We start from the raw sequence: 18,336 nt of genomic DNA, 5'->3' as shown, positions 1-18,336 counted from the left end.
TACGTCATCCACATCTATTGGCACTGATAACATTTTTCTTTAGATTTTTGACATTTACAAATTCTAGAATTGAGACAATTTTGAAGGATTTTTGTGTGGGCTTTTGTTTCAATTTATCCGATCCATTTAGTTCCCCTTCAAAATGAGTTCTAAAATGAGAATTGAAATTTGAACAAATCCATTTGCGTCCATACTTTCCAATAGCCACGCTAACTTTAATTTTGTGCTCGCAAATAATACAAGTTATGTGGGCAAACAGGGAATTTTCTTCGGGATTTTCAAAATTTACGTCAACTTTCAACTTATTAATTTTGTTCAAAATTTGGGCAACTTCCTGTTCCTTTATTTTTTTATTACAAAAAGATTTGATATAATTACGACTTATGTTTAGTATATGAGTTTCATCCTCAGTTATAGCTGCATTATTATTTTTTGCTTGAGAGCGAGGTACTGGATTTGACAAATTAGGAAAACGCGAAGGGGCTTGTTTTAGCTTGTAAGGTTTGTTAATTTCATTTCTATCTTTATTTCTACATTTATAGCGCCAGGTTTGCCCACTTAATTTTAAATGTTCTCCATCACACAATTCCACACATGCATTTTTTATGTTAATCAATAAGTTTTTGTGCCTATTAAGAATTTTAAACAGCATAGGTTTTTTGAAGAAAATGCCGTAAAAAGTTTCGGTTTCCTCTTTTGAAAGGAGCTGCCATAATTCTTCCTGAGCAAATTTCTCCATTTGGTTAATATCTGCATCGATGTTTTGGAACTGAGATAAAGAGTTTCATCCACAGTATTTTATTAACATTAATATATTATTTGGAAGGTTTGAAAATTTGTTTTCAATCAAAGACTCAAATGTGATTTTTTCCAAAGGTTCACCGGATGGTAAAATTTCGATTGTCGGACATGCATTCTTTGAAATATAAAATTAAAATTGAAAAAAAGATGCTTCTCGAAAACATCGCATAATTTTTTGCGTATTTTATAGCGAACTAGTTGAAGAGGCTTAGCGGTGATAAGGCGCTGGCACACGAGCGGTTTGTGCCGCGCGGCAGAATGCTCTTTTTCTCTTTATCTCACGCGGCGTCTCTTTCTCGAAAGAGAGACGCCACGTGAGAGAAAGAGAGAGAGAGTATTCTGCCGCGCGGCACAAACCGCTTGTGCGCCCTTAGTTATGGGGTTAAGAATTTAACCTATCACTGTTAAGATGAGCAAATTATACTTACTCATATTAATTTTATTAACCGCATTACTTTAAATCCACTATCAAGCACGAAAATTTGCTAACTATACACAAAAGTTTGTTATTGTTTTGACTGTATGCTGCTGCAAGCGCGAGCTGCCGTTTGTCATCACTACATGCCGCATGCGCATACTCAGGAATAAGCGGGAATAAGAGTAGGGGGCGTCCACACTGCCGTACTGCCGAGCCAATGCCGGATAAAATTCAGACACTGCCTTAGCAATGCTAGAGTCCCTAGAAGTAGAGAGTCTGGACATCTCGGGGTTCCACGCGATTGGATGCACGTGATTGTGCACCTAAAATGGCAGCACCAATATGGATCCCTGTTTAATCCTCTTTAGCCAATGCGATAACAGCATACAACACATTCAAGTGCACACAATGATAACATACACACACATAAAGCTCACGTACATACACTGACATATTCATCACCGACATTTTAGGGGCAGATGTCCAGACTCTCTACTTCTAGGGACTCTAAGCAATGCTATGCAATACCTCCTGCACTGCCACTGCCACAAGTCATTATTACCACTCCCCAACCACTGACGACAATGCCGTCAATATTATAGGTCACTGCTTACTTTTTTAGTCCACTGCCGCAATTTTGTACAGTGCGTTGGGCTGCGTTCAGATTCCCCACCGGAGTGCACCCAGGCACCTAAAGAGCGTTCAGATTCCTTTAGAGTGCCCCTACCGGACATTAGGTGGGTCGTTCACTTTATCACTCTGTCTATCCCGAGAGAGTGGAAAAACCACATGGGTCCTTGTGCCGGGTGAAACGGGTGGGTGACGTAAAGGTGCGTTCCAAAATGTATCGCTATAAAAATTTCTATATATTTGTGATAAAGCTCGTATATTTAAAACAAATTTAAAATAAAAAAATAAATTTAATTTAAAATATTATAGTAAATAAAAATTAAAATGTATAAATATAATAAAGAAAAACGTTAATAACTAAGTAAAGTTTAAACGTTTTGTTTATTATTCTGTTTATGTAATTACAGATTAATAAATATTAATCTTTTATTCTATTAATGTAAGGTGTACTTGGTCTACAGTCTCACAAAACCGTTATATAAATATTTATATTTGAGATTAGTATGTTAAAGATTTTTAGTATTATTAAATATTTTCTGATACTAATAAAATATACTGTTTGTTTTCTGTTCCTGAACTCCCTGAATTAGTGTGCACTTAAAGTGAAATAGATATATATTTGAAAGTTAGTGAAAACAAGAAGGAACGTTCCAGTGCAGTCTAGTGCAGGAATAGAAAACAAGCCTATACATATAATAGATGATATGCGCAATATATATCTTCATGTAATTTGTTAAAATAAAAATTTATTTTCATTGTTTAAATTGATTCGTCTTATTCTACTAACATTTAATTTTCATCTACTTTAGCTATATTGATAAAAATATTCATAGTAAAATATTTATGTATTATCTTTATCGTTTATCTTAATTTATTATGTAATTTATTCTGAATCTGAGATATTTATGTTACTATTTCTCAGCGTTATTTGCTAAACACACCCAATGTTTGAGAGTGCGTTCAGATTCCATAAACCACTAGGGAGCTTTTCATTAGCTCCGCCCATTTACCCAGTCACCCAGAGATCACCGGGTGGAGAATCTGAACGCAGCCTTGCATTGATGCCTGGGGTACCGATTTTAGGGACCACGTTTCTTTCTTGATTATTTTTATGTTCATGACTGAATGTTGCGGTGATCGTTGACAGCAGCATTTGGTCATGAACGTAAAAATAACTAAGAAAGAAACGTGGTCCTTAAAATTGGTACCCCAGGCATCAATGCAACGCACTGTACACCAATTCCGGCTGTGAATTTCTCCTCGATTTTGAATAAAGACATTTGAAACAAGTATCAAATGATTGAATGAAAATATACACACTTAAATTTATTTATTTATTATGTATTTATTTTACTTATTAATTAATCCAATTACAAATGTCTATAACAAGAAAAAACACGCAGCGCTGAGGCTTTTAAAACTCATCTTGTTAAATAAAACGTACAATAAGCATTAGAATCATTTGTATACCTTCCTTCAACCATTTGATACTTTTTTCAAATATCAAATTATACATTGTATTAATGACTTGATCAGACAGATCTGTAGGCGCTAGGATAATAACTCCAATAAATCCACACTTGTCGTTCATCAAATGAGTTGCTGCTTTTATTTTAGAATAACAGAGACTTGTGTGTTATACAACGAAAAGTTCAATATTGCTTGGTATAATAACTTTGATTACTAGAACACTTGTTAGACATGTCTGTTCTATTGCTTTTCCTACGCAGCAACTCACAGAACATATATAAAGCCCTGAACTCAATACATACTGGAAAGAGCCGTCCTATAGAAATTATGTGTAAAAGGCCGGTCAGAGAAAGAGGTTACAATTATGTTGGCTGTCTCTTTTCTTCTTAAGCTCTTAGTTAATTAAATTTGAGTTCTATTTGCAACACAAATCCATCTTTTTATAGAGGAGAATGAGGTAAGGCGGACCGTGTTCCAAATCGGACCATTTAGTTTAAATGAATACGATTAAGCAGATTTGCGTGGTATTTATAATGTAAAATCCTTAGACACCGAACATGTGACAGCAGTTTGACAGTTTTATGTCATATCATTCACAAAATAGACGCAAATATATATTTTTAGCCATCGTGCAAAAATTTTTTAAAAAAAGAAAATTCTTGTGAATTATTACTTAAAAGAAATTAAAAATTTAAAAGATAATCGATTTAAGATAATTAAAAAGTGTAGAATTAAAAAATATCAATTATTTCGTGATTTCTTTTGCAATTTATTATAGAAATTGTTCCAAAGTTTGAAAGAACTCGTGTCCAAATCGGACTTTTACGACGGAATTGCAATCTGATCGTAGCACTGGTAATCGGTCGACCAATTCTGGTCCTAGAAATGTTAAATTAGTAAAATATTATGAGTCATCAGACTCGGAATAATTACATTTTATTAATTTCAACTTTAATTATATAATAACAATATCATAACTTGACCGGGAAACGTCTAACTATATAATGATACTAATTTGTTTTTTTAAATAAAATGTTTATTTTTTACTGTCGAATTGCTCGTTTTTATTCAATATTAAAAAAATACATTATTATCTTTTGAAATTCTATTTAAAACTTGATAAAAATGAAAGTGTCTGAATTGGCCCAGGGGTGATCCGATTTGTAACTGCTAGTTTCAAATCGGACCGGAAAAAGCGTTTTTACATTTTCCGTTAACAAAAGTTCAACAAAAGATACATCAAAATGGTCTGAAGCAAAAATGAAGGAAATTAAATTACCTTTCCACCTTAGCACCTTCAGTTTACGATCGGAATTTATTTGCGTCCTATAGAGAGCAAAAACTGCAACTAGGTCCGATTTACCTCACTCTTCCCTACTATATATTTCCTTAACGTCTTAATTTAATTCATCAATTTTATTACTATAGGTTGTTCGGAAAGTTGTTTCAAATTTTCTATATATCGCGTTCTGAACTCACGTAGAAAATTTGAAGCAAACTTTCCGAACAACCTGATAAAAATAAGATAAGGATTTGCATAATAAAGTATAAATATACTGAACGTATTAATAAAAAAGCTACTTGTTTTATTTTATAAATACCTAAATAAATTTGCCGTAAATATAACTTTCGACTGGTCATCATGTGAAGTAAACGTTACTGTCATTTTTAGGTGCTAAAACATCCATTATGTCGTATCAGCGGCTTATGTTTGCTTTGTATCTCTGCCATTCCGTCGTATTCTGTGTATCTACACAATTTCACGGATCTAACGAGAATAACAGATTTCATTTATTACCTGCCTATGCCGTCGCCTCGAGAGCCAATCTTCTCAATTTGACAACATGTGGAATACAATTACAAAATTTTCGAGACGCTGTCAATCAACGGATATTGTGGGGCTTGAAAAGTAAGTAAAATTTGTTTTAAACATGATTATATCAATAAACTGAATGCAAAGTCAAGAAAACTAATCAAAATTTCTCACTATTCTATTTTATGTTAAGTTGTTTTATTACGCAAGTTGTTGAAGGTGAGAGTCTAGTTGTCAAAACTGACTTGAATCTTGTTCTTCTATTTTTGTTTATAAAAAATAAAGCAAATAATGATTCATAAACGTAATATTTATAAAATAAGATATACAGGGTGTCAGGTAACTACCGCCCGTGGTTTCGTGGATTGATAGATCAAATAAAACTGAGCAGGAAAGTCCTTAACCATTTTTTAATATTTGCCATAGTTAACGAAAAAAAAATTAATAAAGTCTGCGAATAAGCGCGTATCATCGCGCGCAAGAACCGCCCGCTGGTCGCCAAGACGTAGGCAGCCGTGGCTGTAGGCGTGGCGCTGTGCGGTGAGGAGGGAAAAGCAGCAGTAGCTGAGGCCTTAGAGCGGCGCGGCAAGGAGGGAGAAGTAGCAATGGGTACTCGCGAGCAGCGAGCGGTGCTAACATAGATCATCGCTCTGAACTGTTCGTTCCCTCGTTTTCTTATGAAAATGAAATTTTTTAATACAATATCTAAATATGGAAATGTATCTTTTTTTATTACAAATGTGTGTATACACACATACATGCATGAACAATGCGTGACAGATACGCGCGATTTAAGAAGTAATTTTTTGCGCTGTGGTAAGAAAATGATAAAGTGCTCATTTTCACACCACCTTGCGGTAGATAGCATGGTGCGTTTTTTTTAAGTGGTATCCCCAGAAATTAATTATTTATCAACACGACGGGGTTCCTGCGCATTTTTCGCGGCAAGTATGCACTATTTTAAACGAGCGCTATCCGGACAGATGGATGGGTCGAAATGGCCCAATCATTTGGCCGACGCGGTCGCCAGATCTTAACGTGCTCGACTATTTCGTTTGGGGTTACATCAAAGATTTAGTCGAGCACAGGCGTGAAGCGGTACGGAAGCTGAGATGCGAGAAGCGATTCTCACAGCTTTCCGTACCATTACGCCGAAAATGGCGCATCGCGCAACGCGCAATATTACTCGAAGGGCCGAACTTTGCGTACGAGAACGAAGACGGCACTTCGAACAATTCTTGCATTAAAAATGCAAAAAAGTGGATTAGGCCTACTGGGGATACCACTTAAAAAAAACGCGCCATACTATCTACCGCAAGGTGGTGTGAAAATGATAGCACTTTATCATTTTCTTACTACAGCGCAAAAAATTACTTCTTAAATTGCACGTATCAGTCACGCGTTATTCATGCATGTATGTGTGTATACACACATTTGTAATGAAAAAAGATACATTTCCATATTTAGATATTGTATTAAAAAATTTCATTTTCATAAAAAAACAAGGAAACGAGCAGCTCAGAGCGACGATCTAGCATCGCTCGCCGCTCGCAAGTACCCATTGCTACTTCTCCCTCCTTGCTGCACTGCTCTAAGGCTTCAGCAATTGCTGCTTTTCCTTCCTCACTGCACAGCGCAACGTCTACAGCCGCGGCTGCCAACGTCTCGACGACCGGCGAGCGGTCCTTGCACGCGATGATACGCGCTTATTTGCAGACTTTATTAATTTTTTTTTGTTAACTATGGCAAATATTAAAAAATGGTAAAGGACTTTTCTGCTCAGTTTTACTTGATCTATCAATCCACGAAACCACGGGCGGTAGTTACCTGACACCGTGTATAATACGACTTTCTTACATATTTATACAACTAAAAGTATTATTACTTTTTTTCTCTTTCTCAATATTTTAAATAATTATATTATCTATATACAAAATTATATTTTTAAAGTCATTGATTTTATCCTCAGATATTTTACAATTAAAATTTAATTTTTAATGGTAAAACCGCCTGCACGGGAGATCCAAGTTCGAACTTTGGTTGAGATGTTATTTTTTGCAATAAAATGCTTTACAGTTTTTTTTTTTAGGAGGAGAGGTATTATGTATATATATGCTCCTAAAAGCACCGGCTTCATGACTGTGTTTCAAGTCTAACAAATATGCGGTGCAACAGTTCAAGCTGGAGATTGTAAAAATTAAAAATTATAAGTATTAAAGACCGCTGTAACTATGCATTGTAATATTCTGTTTTAATTTCGTCACTTCAATATAACTTGTTATTGTTTAAAATTTTTTTTTAATTATTTTATATTTTGTAAATTTTACATGGTGTGTAATTAATAAGCACAAAGTGATTCAGTACAAGTTTCAAACAATAAATTCAATTAATCTAGTTTAAAAAATTGATTCATCAAAAAAGTTAACTTATCTGTAGTTCAAAATATTATTTATTTGAAGAGATTCAATATAAAAAACTGTTTTATATTAAATTGTTACGCTATTAAAAATTTTTAAGCTTTCTCAATATATAACGCAATGAATTGTTCATTATTAAAACAATAAATTATTCATTATTATAAGTTTGAAAAGTGACACTCATCACCTATTTAGTTAGATAAGTTTTCAAATATATTCTTTTAGAGAACGGTAAAGCTAAAAGTTTATTAAACCCTCTCTTAGATACACAACGTACGTGTCCAATAGAAATTCCTGCATTTACATCTCAAACTCCAAATATTTTTTAACATTATCATAGCATGATAGGAACGACATGAGTATAAGTTAGTTTAAATAAATAATGAAATATCAATAAAAACGTTGTCCTTTACAATTAGTATTACTTCGATTCAATCGATGACAATATTTTGTATTAGTATACAGGGTGGGAGAAAAATACCGGAACAGCAAAATATTTTGAAAACTAAGCATTTTAGAAAAAAATGTTTCAGATAAAAGTTGTAGGGTTTCAAAAAATCTATTTAATAATGTTATCAGTTTAACTTTGGATGACGTCGCCAAGGTCAGATCAAAATGTTCCTAATACTCTTCCTCAATTTGACGTTTTATGCCGTGAAAAGACATCAGACTAAGCTCACTGATGCAGAACTCGTGTTTTCCTTTTGGTAAGCACTTGGTGAGAACGTCTTCTGGCATCATCTCCATGGGTGTGTATTTCAGTGGTATTTCTATGGTCTGGTCCTGAAGTACTTCTCAAATATAGTTATAACGGATGTCTATATGCTTCGACCTTCCGTGGCAAACAGGATTATGCGCCAACCGTTTTGCTCCTTGATTATCATTGTAAATGATGATCTTGACTAATTTCTCGAAGCCCAGCTCTGTTAGGAAATTAATGAGATACATTCCTTTCTTGGCTGCGTCTATGAGTGCCATATATTCGGCTTCGGTCGAGGAAAGAGCAATGGTCCTTTGTTTTCGCGATTCCCAGGAAATAGCTTCTCCTGCAAGAATAAACGTCATACCAGTATAAGAACGTCTGTCAATTATGCAATTGCCCCAGTCGGCATCTACGTAGCCGCGAAGAATTTCTCCATCGACGAGAGATTATTAAAGACCGCTAACCTTACGGAAGTTTGTGTGACTATTAAATTTTTAATGATAAACTGACAATACAGTACTAATTTTATAATTTATTATTATCCTGAAGTTTCATAGATATGCTTATGTATTTATAACCCAAAAATTCTCGATTTTTATTAAAACTTACAGTTTTGATGTTAACATCCAAGTTTGATTATCGACAGAGATAATAACTGATCAAAAAGAATTACAATTTTAAAGCAATATACAATGATATTATTAAATATAAGTATGCATACTTGCTTATGAAGTATTTGTATAATAAAAAAAATCAAGATTTTAATAAGGTATCACTCAAAAATTTGTATTAACAATCATATAGTATAGTCGATAACGTCATCGCTCTTCAATTACCGCCGGGCCCCTGGGGCCCCAAAAAGTTACCCAGGTTTGACAGTCTTTAATAGTCTTTCGTCGGTGCCAGTACACGTGAAACAAAGGGCGTAGTTAAGAGGATGCTATAGTGACCGAAGAACTTCCTCGACGTCGGCATTGCAGATTATTTTTCGAGGGAGACCAGCCTATTGCTCTTTGTCTAACGCATAGATCTGTCTTTGTTTTTCGATTATTTCGCCATCTCCGAAAAAACCTATCAACTACAGTCACTACTCTGCTTGCCATTGTTTACGTGCGCTAAGCAAAATTTGTACACGTACGGCTGTTTACATGTTAAACTTTTTTGTTAGGCTTTTGACTGGAATGACACACAGTCAGTGTTGTTTGTTAGAGTTTTCTAAAGTGCGGCCTCGTCTCATTTCATACATACGAGCTACAGAACGTTAGTAAATAACAAAAGTTAACCTCGGTTAACAGATCCACGAGCCGAAAATAAATAAATTTTTAACTTTTTGTTCGATTTTCTCGTAAAATTTACCAGCCCGCACTTTGTTTTGGTGCGTACTTTTGTTCTGTAAAAGGATTTTGTGATCTGTAGAGCCAATTCGAAAATTAATGAACACTGTAATGTGTCGGTAATTCCCGTCACTATAGCATCCTCTTAATAATACTCTTCAAATATCCGAGCACGTGTTTTGCGGCCATCCAGTGCTTCCTCCCATGATTGCAATTGAATTGACTCAATACGCTCACAACGTGAGCTATATCCGGTCTGGTGCTTAGAGCCAAATACGTAAGGCTGCCTATAAGCTCTCTGTAAGGGACTGAGTCGTCCGCATTTTCAGGATCTGCAGCATCCAGTTTGATGCCACTAACCATTGGAGTGCTAGCGAGTTTACAGTCGAACATTCCGAATTTTTGTAGCAAATCTTTAATGTATCCTGCTTGGGAAAGATGGAAGGAGTCCTCGTTCTGAGTGATTTGTACCTAAGCCGTAGGCCGCTGGTCCGAGATCCTTAAGAGTGAAGCTCTTCTTCAGTGTGTTGATTATACCTTTTACCATTGTATAATCCTTCGATGCAATTAGAATGTCATTGACATATATTAGAAGGAAGATGGTTCTCTCTCTGTTTGTATAGACACATGGATCCGCATTTGTGGGAGTAAGTCCGGCATTTTTGAGTGTGTCAGAGAGTTTTAAGTACCATTGGCGTTCAGATTGGCGTAGTTCGTACAGCGCTTTTTGTAAGAGACAGACTCTGTGTTCTTTATGAAGTTGTGACAGCATAGTCTCAGCTTTGTTTTGAAGCTTTCTCGTAGGTTCAATCTGTATCATTCTTGTGAGCATTTCCACCAAAAGTTTTGGCGTTTCCATGTATACTGTGGTGTCCATGTCTTCATGCAGGTATGCTGAGGCAACATCTAGTTATGATATTGTCATTCCTAGTTTAGTTGACAGGGTAACTAATAGTCTTATTGATCCTAGTCTTGCCACTGGCGCAAAAGTGCTTTAAAAAACGATCCCATTTGGAAAAAACCTTTGGCAACAATTTGAGCCTTCCTTTGGTCTAATCTTCCATTTGCTCCATATTTATTTTTTAAGACCGTTTGACAACCGACAATATTACCGACATTCTTTGGTCTTTCGACTAAATTTCACGTATCATTAGCTACGAGACTATTGACTTTGTCATAAATCGCATGCTTCCATTCTGTAGCATTTGCGCCTGTAACAGTGTCAGAGAAAGAGATCTCTCCAGCAAACAAAGCGTACATTGAATCATTGGCTTTCTGCTTCATCTTCTGACGATTCAATTGTTATAGGTGATTGCATACGTTGTTTGCTCCTGCTTCTTAAGTCGTATTCTTTTGGAAGAGTTGATTTATTTGTTGCTCCTTTTGGGTCCCGATCCTCGTTTGGGAGGTATGGTTACTTCAATCTCAGCTTCTTCTTCTTCATCAACGATGAGTCTTTCAACAGTTTCTTGATGTTGATTTTGTATGAGATCCGGATCGTGGTCATGTCCGATTAGAATTTCGGATCTTCGGTTATCTGTGTCGACGTCCTTCAGAATTTTGAAATGACCGCTCCTTGTCTCTTCAGAGATGATGTCCTCCGACAATCCTTTTGAGCTAAATTCATTAAAGAATTTGACGTCTCTAAAAATGTGAATTCTCCTATCATTTGGGAGCCATACACGATAAGCTTTTGATACTTCTGAGTATCTAACAAAAATGCCTTCCAGGCTTTGAGCTTGGAATTTGCCTTTATTTGGAGATTTATTTAGAATGAATGCCTTGCAACCGAAAGTTCTGAAGTAACAAATATTTGGGCGTCTTCCTGTCCACCTTTTGAAAGGAGTATCAGAGTCCAAGCTTTTGATGATGCGACGTTTTCTAATATGGTTAGCCGTTGCGATGGCTTCTGCCCAAAATGAAGGTGGTAGTTTAGATTAGATCATCATACATCGCGCCACCTCTACTAAAGTGCGTTTTTTGCGTTCTGCAACACCATTCTGCTCGGGTGTATGGGTTACTGTTAGACGACAGTGAATTCCGCGTTTTTTTGAACAAGCTATCTAGTTCGGAATGACAATATTCCTTCCCATTATCCGATTAAACGGCTTTTATCCTTCGTCCTTTGTTTCGTTTTCTGCCATCCTCATAAATTCTTGAAACTTGTCTGCAACCTCGTTTTTATTTTTCATAAAATATACCTCGCACCAGCGACTATGGTCGTCTATAAAGGTGACGAAGTATCGTACGCCTCCTTTAGATTTGGTTCGCATGGATCCACATCCGTGTGTATAATATTGAGTAGGTCTGAAGCTCTCCTATTTCCAGTTGGGAATGGGGAGCTTAACAATTTTCTTGCTGCGCATGTTTGGCAATCAATTGAGGTTGGTTTTGCTTCTAGTTTTATGCCGTTTGCTGCATGCGTTTTCCACATTAAAGTTACATCCTTTACATTGAAATGTTCTAGTCTCTCATGCCAAGTTTTTGTTAACGATTATTTATCCTTACTTGCCGTGCATGCTTCCGGGGAAAATTCTGCGGACAGATAAAAAAGATTATTAATGCGTTTGGCTAATATCTTTGTGTTACCTTGTAAATCCTTGACGAAAGCGCAATTTTTAGTGAATAGGACTTGATGCTGGTTATCGACAATCTTGGCTACCAATAAAAGGTTTGTTCTCAAATCCGGAACAAATAAGGCATTCTTCAATCTTATGTTTCTTTCTTCGCCATTGACCGTTGTCATAACTTTTATGTCTCCTGTTGCTTCAACTTTAGTGGTTATGTTATTGGCAAGTTTTAATCCGCCGGAAATACTTGTGGTACTAACAAAGAGTTGCTTGTTGCCGCATAAGTGGAAAGTGCATCCGCTGTCCAAACACCATTTTTTAGACTAGTTGTCGTGATTTATTAATAATGTAATTTCATTTATTTGATCCGTCTTTTTATCCGTTTTTGCTTTCTTGAAGAAGCAATTTGCTGCTCTGTGCCCGAGTTTCCTGCAATAATTGCATCTTATATGTGTGTTTGATGATTGCTTGCTTTTGTCAGCGTTTCGTAGGTTGGCTTTAGATGCATTAGATTTTTGACCCTTTTGTTTTACAAACAATGCACCGGAAGAGCTATCGGATGACTTTTGTTTTCTAGCTTCGCTTTCTTCTATTATTTTAATTTTTAACGTTTCGACATCTGGCAAATCATCGCGTGATTCTATCGCGCATCGAAAAGTATCAAAACTATTTGGAAGGCTGTACTGAATAATAATTGTTAACATGTCACCATTGATATCTACGTTCATGGACTGTAACTTATCGACCGCATCAAAGAGATCTCTCATTTAAATGATCTTTTACGTTGCCGCCTTTGGGCATTTTATGTAGCATGAGACGCTTTAAAAGAGTTGCCTTACGTGCAAGTTCTTTAGATGCGTAAATCGACTTTAGTTTATCCCAAACATCTTTGGATGTTTCGCAACCACGACTTTGTTTTAATTTGGTTGGATTTATGGATAATATAATGACTAACTTAGCTTTACGGTCCTCGATGATCCATGCGTCGTATACTGCTTGCGAAGTCGCTCGTGTCGATGCGTCTGTTGAGATGACAGGTCGTAGCTTCTCTCCTGAGACGTACCCCCAAGTGTCATTCCTTATCAATAGTGCCTCTACCTGAATCCTGCAAGTATCGTAGTTGGTCTTCGATAACAATTTGAGACGAGTCGCTTTTATAGTATTGTATGCCATGTCATCCATTGATATTTGCGAAAACTGTCTTGCACTATAATAATCGTACTATCGTACGGCACTGAGCTTTTCGTGATGTATCGACGTTCTCTTGAAATGCACACAGTCTCGTCTTATGAGTTCTTATACGAGGTGTGTTCAAAAAGTATCGCGAATTTTGAATTTTCGCGGGTTACGTATATTCGAATTTCGATCTTTTTGTGGCGTTATGTTGGTACTCATGTCTCTCACTTATGCCGACAAGCTCGGCCATTTTGAATGTTCACTTAATTGTTGACAGCTGCTTTGCTTGCACGTGTTTTGGATCGTCTTCGATTTTTACCTATTCAAAAAAATGGATCAAAGAACCTGTATCAAATTTTGTGTGAAAAACGAAATTAAGTGCGCGGATGCATTCCGAATGTTGACTGTGGCATACGGAGAAGCTACCTTGGACCGAAGCAACGTTTATCGGTGGTACAAAATGTTCTCAGAAGGCCGAGAAGATGTGAACGACGAAGAGCGTGCCGGACGCCCGAGCACTTCAACAACAGACGAAAAAATTAATGAAGTGGAGAAAATGGTATTGGCCAATCGTCGAATCACCGTTAGAGAAGTTGCTGAGGACCTAAACATATCGATTGGCTCGTGCCCTTCGATTTTTATCAATGATTTGGGCATGAGACGGGGCGCCGCGAAATTCGTACCAAAATTGCTTAATTGCGACCAAAAACAGCATCGCATGAACATTGCTAATGAGATGTTGGACTCTGTCCGCGACGACGCAAATTTGCTCCAGAGGGTCATAACTGGTGACGAATCGTGGGTTTCTCAATCATCTCAATGGAAGCTGCCGCACGAACCAAGACCGAAAAAAGCGCGCCAAGTTCGGTCGAATGTGAAAGTTTTGCAGTTTTCTTCGATTGCAGGGGCGTGGTGCATCATGAGTTCTTGCCACAGGGTAGAACGGTCAATAAGGAATATTACCTGCAAGTTATGCGCAATTTGCGCGAAGCAATCCGCCAGAAACGCCCGGATTTGTGGAAGAACAAAAATTGGCTTTTGCACCACGATAACGTCCCTGCTCACACATCGTTGCTTGTGCGCGACTTTTTGGCCAAAAACAACACACTAATGATGCCGCAGCCACCGTATTCCCCAGATCTGGCCCCCTGTGACTTTTTCTTGTTCCCTAAACTGAAGAGGCCCATGAAAGGACGACGTTACGCTACGCTTGACGAGATAAAGACGGCATCGAAGGAGGAGCTGAACAAGATAAAAAAAAATGATTTTTTGAAGTGCTTCGAAGATTGGAAAAACCGTTGGCACAAGTGTATAATATCTCATGGGGATTACTTTGAAGGGGATATATAGATATAGAAAATAGATATTCATGAATAAATAAATAATTTTTGAAAAAACACAAAATTCGCGATACTTTTTGAACACACCTCGTATATCCGCAATCAAGCTTACGTGTTCTCTCGTGGATTCTGGGCCCATAACCTATTAGGGCGAGAGGTTGTGGAAGGAGAACTTGTGCTGATTACGTTGAAAGAAATACTTTATTATAGTTATAAGAACAGAGTAACTTTGAGTCCGATTACAGCATACGAAAACAATATACAGCAGAACAAATAATGTATGCAAAAGGTGTAAATTAAAAGAAAAACGTGATGCAACAGTTAAGTACAACAAAGGAACGAATAGAGTGAGATAGATAGTGACGCTAGTGACATTGCAAGCGGTGACGCTCGATAGTGAAAGAATCTATTGATATATCGATAGATCGATAGAGCGAGAAATTGAATTCCTAACACACTTTTTTCTAAATGCTTAGTTTTCGAGATATTTTGTTGTTCCGGTACTTTTTCCCCACCCTGTATATATTCTATTATTGTTCTTTTTTTACTTTTTAAAGTGTTTAAAATATCGTACAAAATAATATCGGAAATGTATACTTAATTTCGTTATTATGGTTTGTCATTAAAATTAATGACACAAATTGCAATTGAGTAACTTAATAAAATTGATAAAAAATATCGAGAAATCTGGATAACGTGAGATATTTAAAAGTTGTCTTTCACAATAGTGATTTTGGCTTCAACAATTGATGAAATTTTTTAAAATAATTATCAATCAAAAAATATAATTTGATATTCAATATTTTTGCGTAAATAAACATTATGTATTTTTGTCTTCAAGTATTAGATTCTAGCGGCAATCCTAAACCAGGTTTCTTGTATGGAAACAATTTTTGGCTGGGGAGTCGTAGCCAGTGCCTTGATACAACAAATCGGATTCCTTTTCCCATTGCAGAAAAGCAAATATTAAATAACACACGTTATCGCAATCCACAGAATGAGTTTGCGCCTTTTAAAGTGAATTATATCGTTGCACATTTAAGGCATAATAGTACTCTTCAGTACCACATTGGTACCATGAACTTGAGTTATATACAATCCGAGGTAAGTTTAGTTTTGTGAGATTATATTAGAGCAAATCTCTTTTAAATTAGTGTTTTACTGCAAATCTCTTAATATCCGTTTTATCATCAAATTGTAACAATAACGTTGGTTGAATTTAAAGCACATGTTTTTTTGTATATCTTTCTACATTATTACGATCTAGATAAATCTTAGTTCATCCCAGCGAGAAATGACTCATTGCATTAGTGTCGAATCGACATCGAAAACTTGTTGAAAGCTAATCAAAATATTCATCGATTTTGATTTATTCGTGTTACACTTTTCGATGAATTATAGACACAGAATGATTTAATTTCGACTCGAATCGAATTTCCTTACTGCAGCTATATTGAATTGGATTACTAAAGCCTTATTCTTAAGCACATATGAACAACTATCACATACAAAAATAATAAAATTTTTCAAATTGGTTCGTATGAATTTAAAAATTGATCTCCTAGAACGGAAAAATAAACTATTGTCTTGTATTATATATTAAGAACAATTAATTTATTCACATTAATTCATTTATGTGTTTAATAATATTAGTAAAATATATCCAAAATTATTTTTTTCTGCTCTTAATATTTACAGAGCCCACTTTTTCCTTCACACTTTACTAAACAAGAGGAATTTAAAAATATTATTTTCTGATGTTGCATCCGAGCGTAGATCGGACGTGATGGCTTTTGATATTTTTATTATTTTTATTTTAGGTTTCTATATTTTAATTTTATAATAAAATTTTTAATGGGGCTGCTGTCACTAGTCCTGCATTATGTCCAGGACAAATTATTTATTTTATTAGATTACAATATTTGATTATATTTAATAGAGTTTAATGATTATTTAGTATTATTTTTATTATATATATATATAATAGTATTATTAAAATATTATTTAAATAATCTGTATTAGAAATATTATTAAAACAATCTGTATTAGAAAATAATTTTAATTTGATAAATTTATAGAAGTGTTAACATTATGTAGCAAGCCAATTTACTTTGCAATTAGCGTAAAAAAGTACTCTGAGAAAGGACCCGAATAAACGTTTGTTTCTGAAATTTTGTACAGTAATTTGTAACGTCAAAATATGAAGAAGTCTGTCACTTCTCCGAGTATTGTTCTCATCAATTACAAAATAAACTGGCTTACCCGATAATGTTAACATATCTGTAAATTAATCAAATTAAAATTATTTCCTAATACAGTTTGTTTTAATAATTGTTTAAAGAGATTTACAAGTTTCATTAATTAATTAAAATTATCTCTTTATGCAAAGTAATAATCCCATAAATTAAAGCTATAATGTATTGATGACATAATTTTAATTTATTACTGTACAGAAAAAAATTAATGTCAACTTAACAATTCCTTGTTTTATATATAAGAAACAATATAAAACCTTCTTGGAAGAATTTATAATCTTAAACGGACATAAATCGCTTAGATGAAGAAAACTTTTCTTTTTGTGTAAGTATAAAAAAAATTTTTTTTTAATTTTTAAAAAATTTTTTTTGTTTTTGTTGTTATAAAGTACTCTTCGAGCCATTCAACTTTCATTTATAACATTTTTCTCTATCTTTTATAGTTTTGACGATATACGCTTCAAAAGAAAAAAACCGATTTTCTTCAAAGGAGTGTTTCACCCTTTAAAAGTGCAAAGGGGCACGTATACAAAAATACGTGTCTCTTATTTTTATCTGTGCTACAACATATTAAAAGTTCGTTTAAATCTGAGGCGGACATTTCCATGACTTTTTCTGTCAGTTAAAATTACGTTAAGATTAAATTATCTTAAGAGGATGCTATAGTGACCGAAGAACTTCCTCGACGTCGGCATTGCAGATTATTTTTCGAGGGAGGCCAGGCTATCGCTCTTTGTCTAACGCATAAATCTGTCTTTGTTTTTTGTGATTATTTCGCCATCTCTGAAAAGACCTATCAACTACAATCAATACTCTGCTTGCCATTGTTTACGTGCGCTAAGCGAAATTTGTACACGTACAGCTGTTTACATGTTAAACTTTTTTGTTAGGTTTTTGACTGGAATGACACACAGTCATGTTGTTTGTTAGAGTTTTCTAAAGTGCGGCCTGGTCTTATTTCATACATACGAGCTACAGAACGTTAGTAAATGACAAAAGTTAACCTCGGTTGACAGATCCACGAGCCGAAAATAAATAAATTTTTAACTTTTTGTTCGATTTTCTCGTAAAATTTACCAGCCCGCACTTTGTTTTGGTGTGTACTTTTGTTCTGTAAAAAGATTTTGTGATCTGTAGAGCCAATTCGAAATTAATGAACACTGTAATGTGTCGGTAATTCCCGTCACTATAGCATCCTCTTAACCCTTAAACACACCGGTCCTGTAAAATACGGAAACACATTTTTGGGTCTGGAAGATTTTTTCAATTTTGAGAAGCTATAACTTTGATTACAATCAATATTTCTCTACAATTTTTTTTAAATAAAAGTTCAGAATCTCAGGAGTGTGACTGCATAATCGACATTGCCGAAAAATAATTTATTGTGAAGTTATAAAGAAAAAACCATC

At 35.2% G+C, this 18,336-nt stretch overlaps 1 pseudogene; it reads left to right on the top strand.

The window, feature by feature from the left end:
- The window catches only part of LOC113003266, a 35,295-nt pseudogene that overhangs the window by 7,673 nt on the left and 9,286 nt on the right, over nt 1-18,336 (top strand).

Source organism: Solenopsis invicta, chromosome 4, assembly GCF_016802725.1.
Source record: "Solenopsis invicta isolate M01_SB chromosome 4, UNIL_Sinv_3.0, whole genome shotgun sequence".
NCBI classification, from domain to species: Eukaryota; Metazoa; Arthropoda; class Insecta; order Hymenoptera; family Formicidae; genus Solenopsis; species Solenopsis invicta.
Note: the sequence above shows the minus strand (reverse complement) of the source record. Positions and strands in the feature narration are given on the sequence as shown.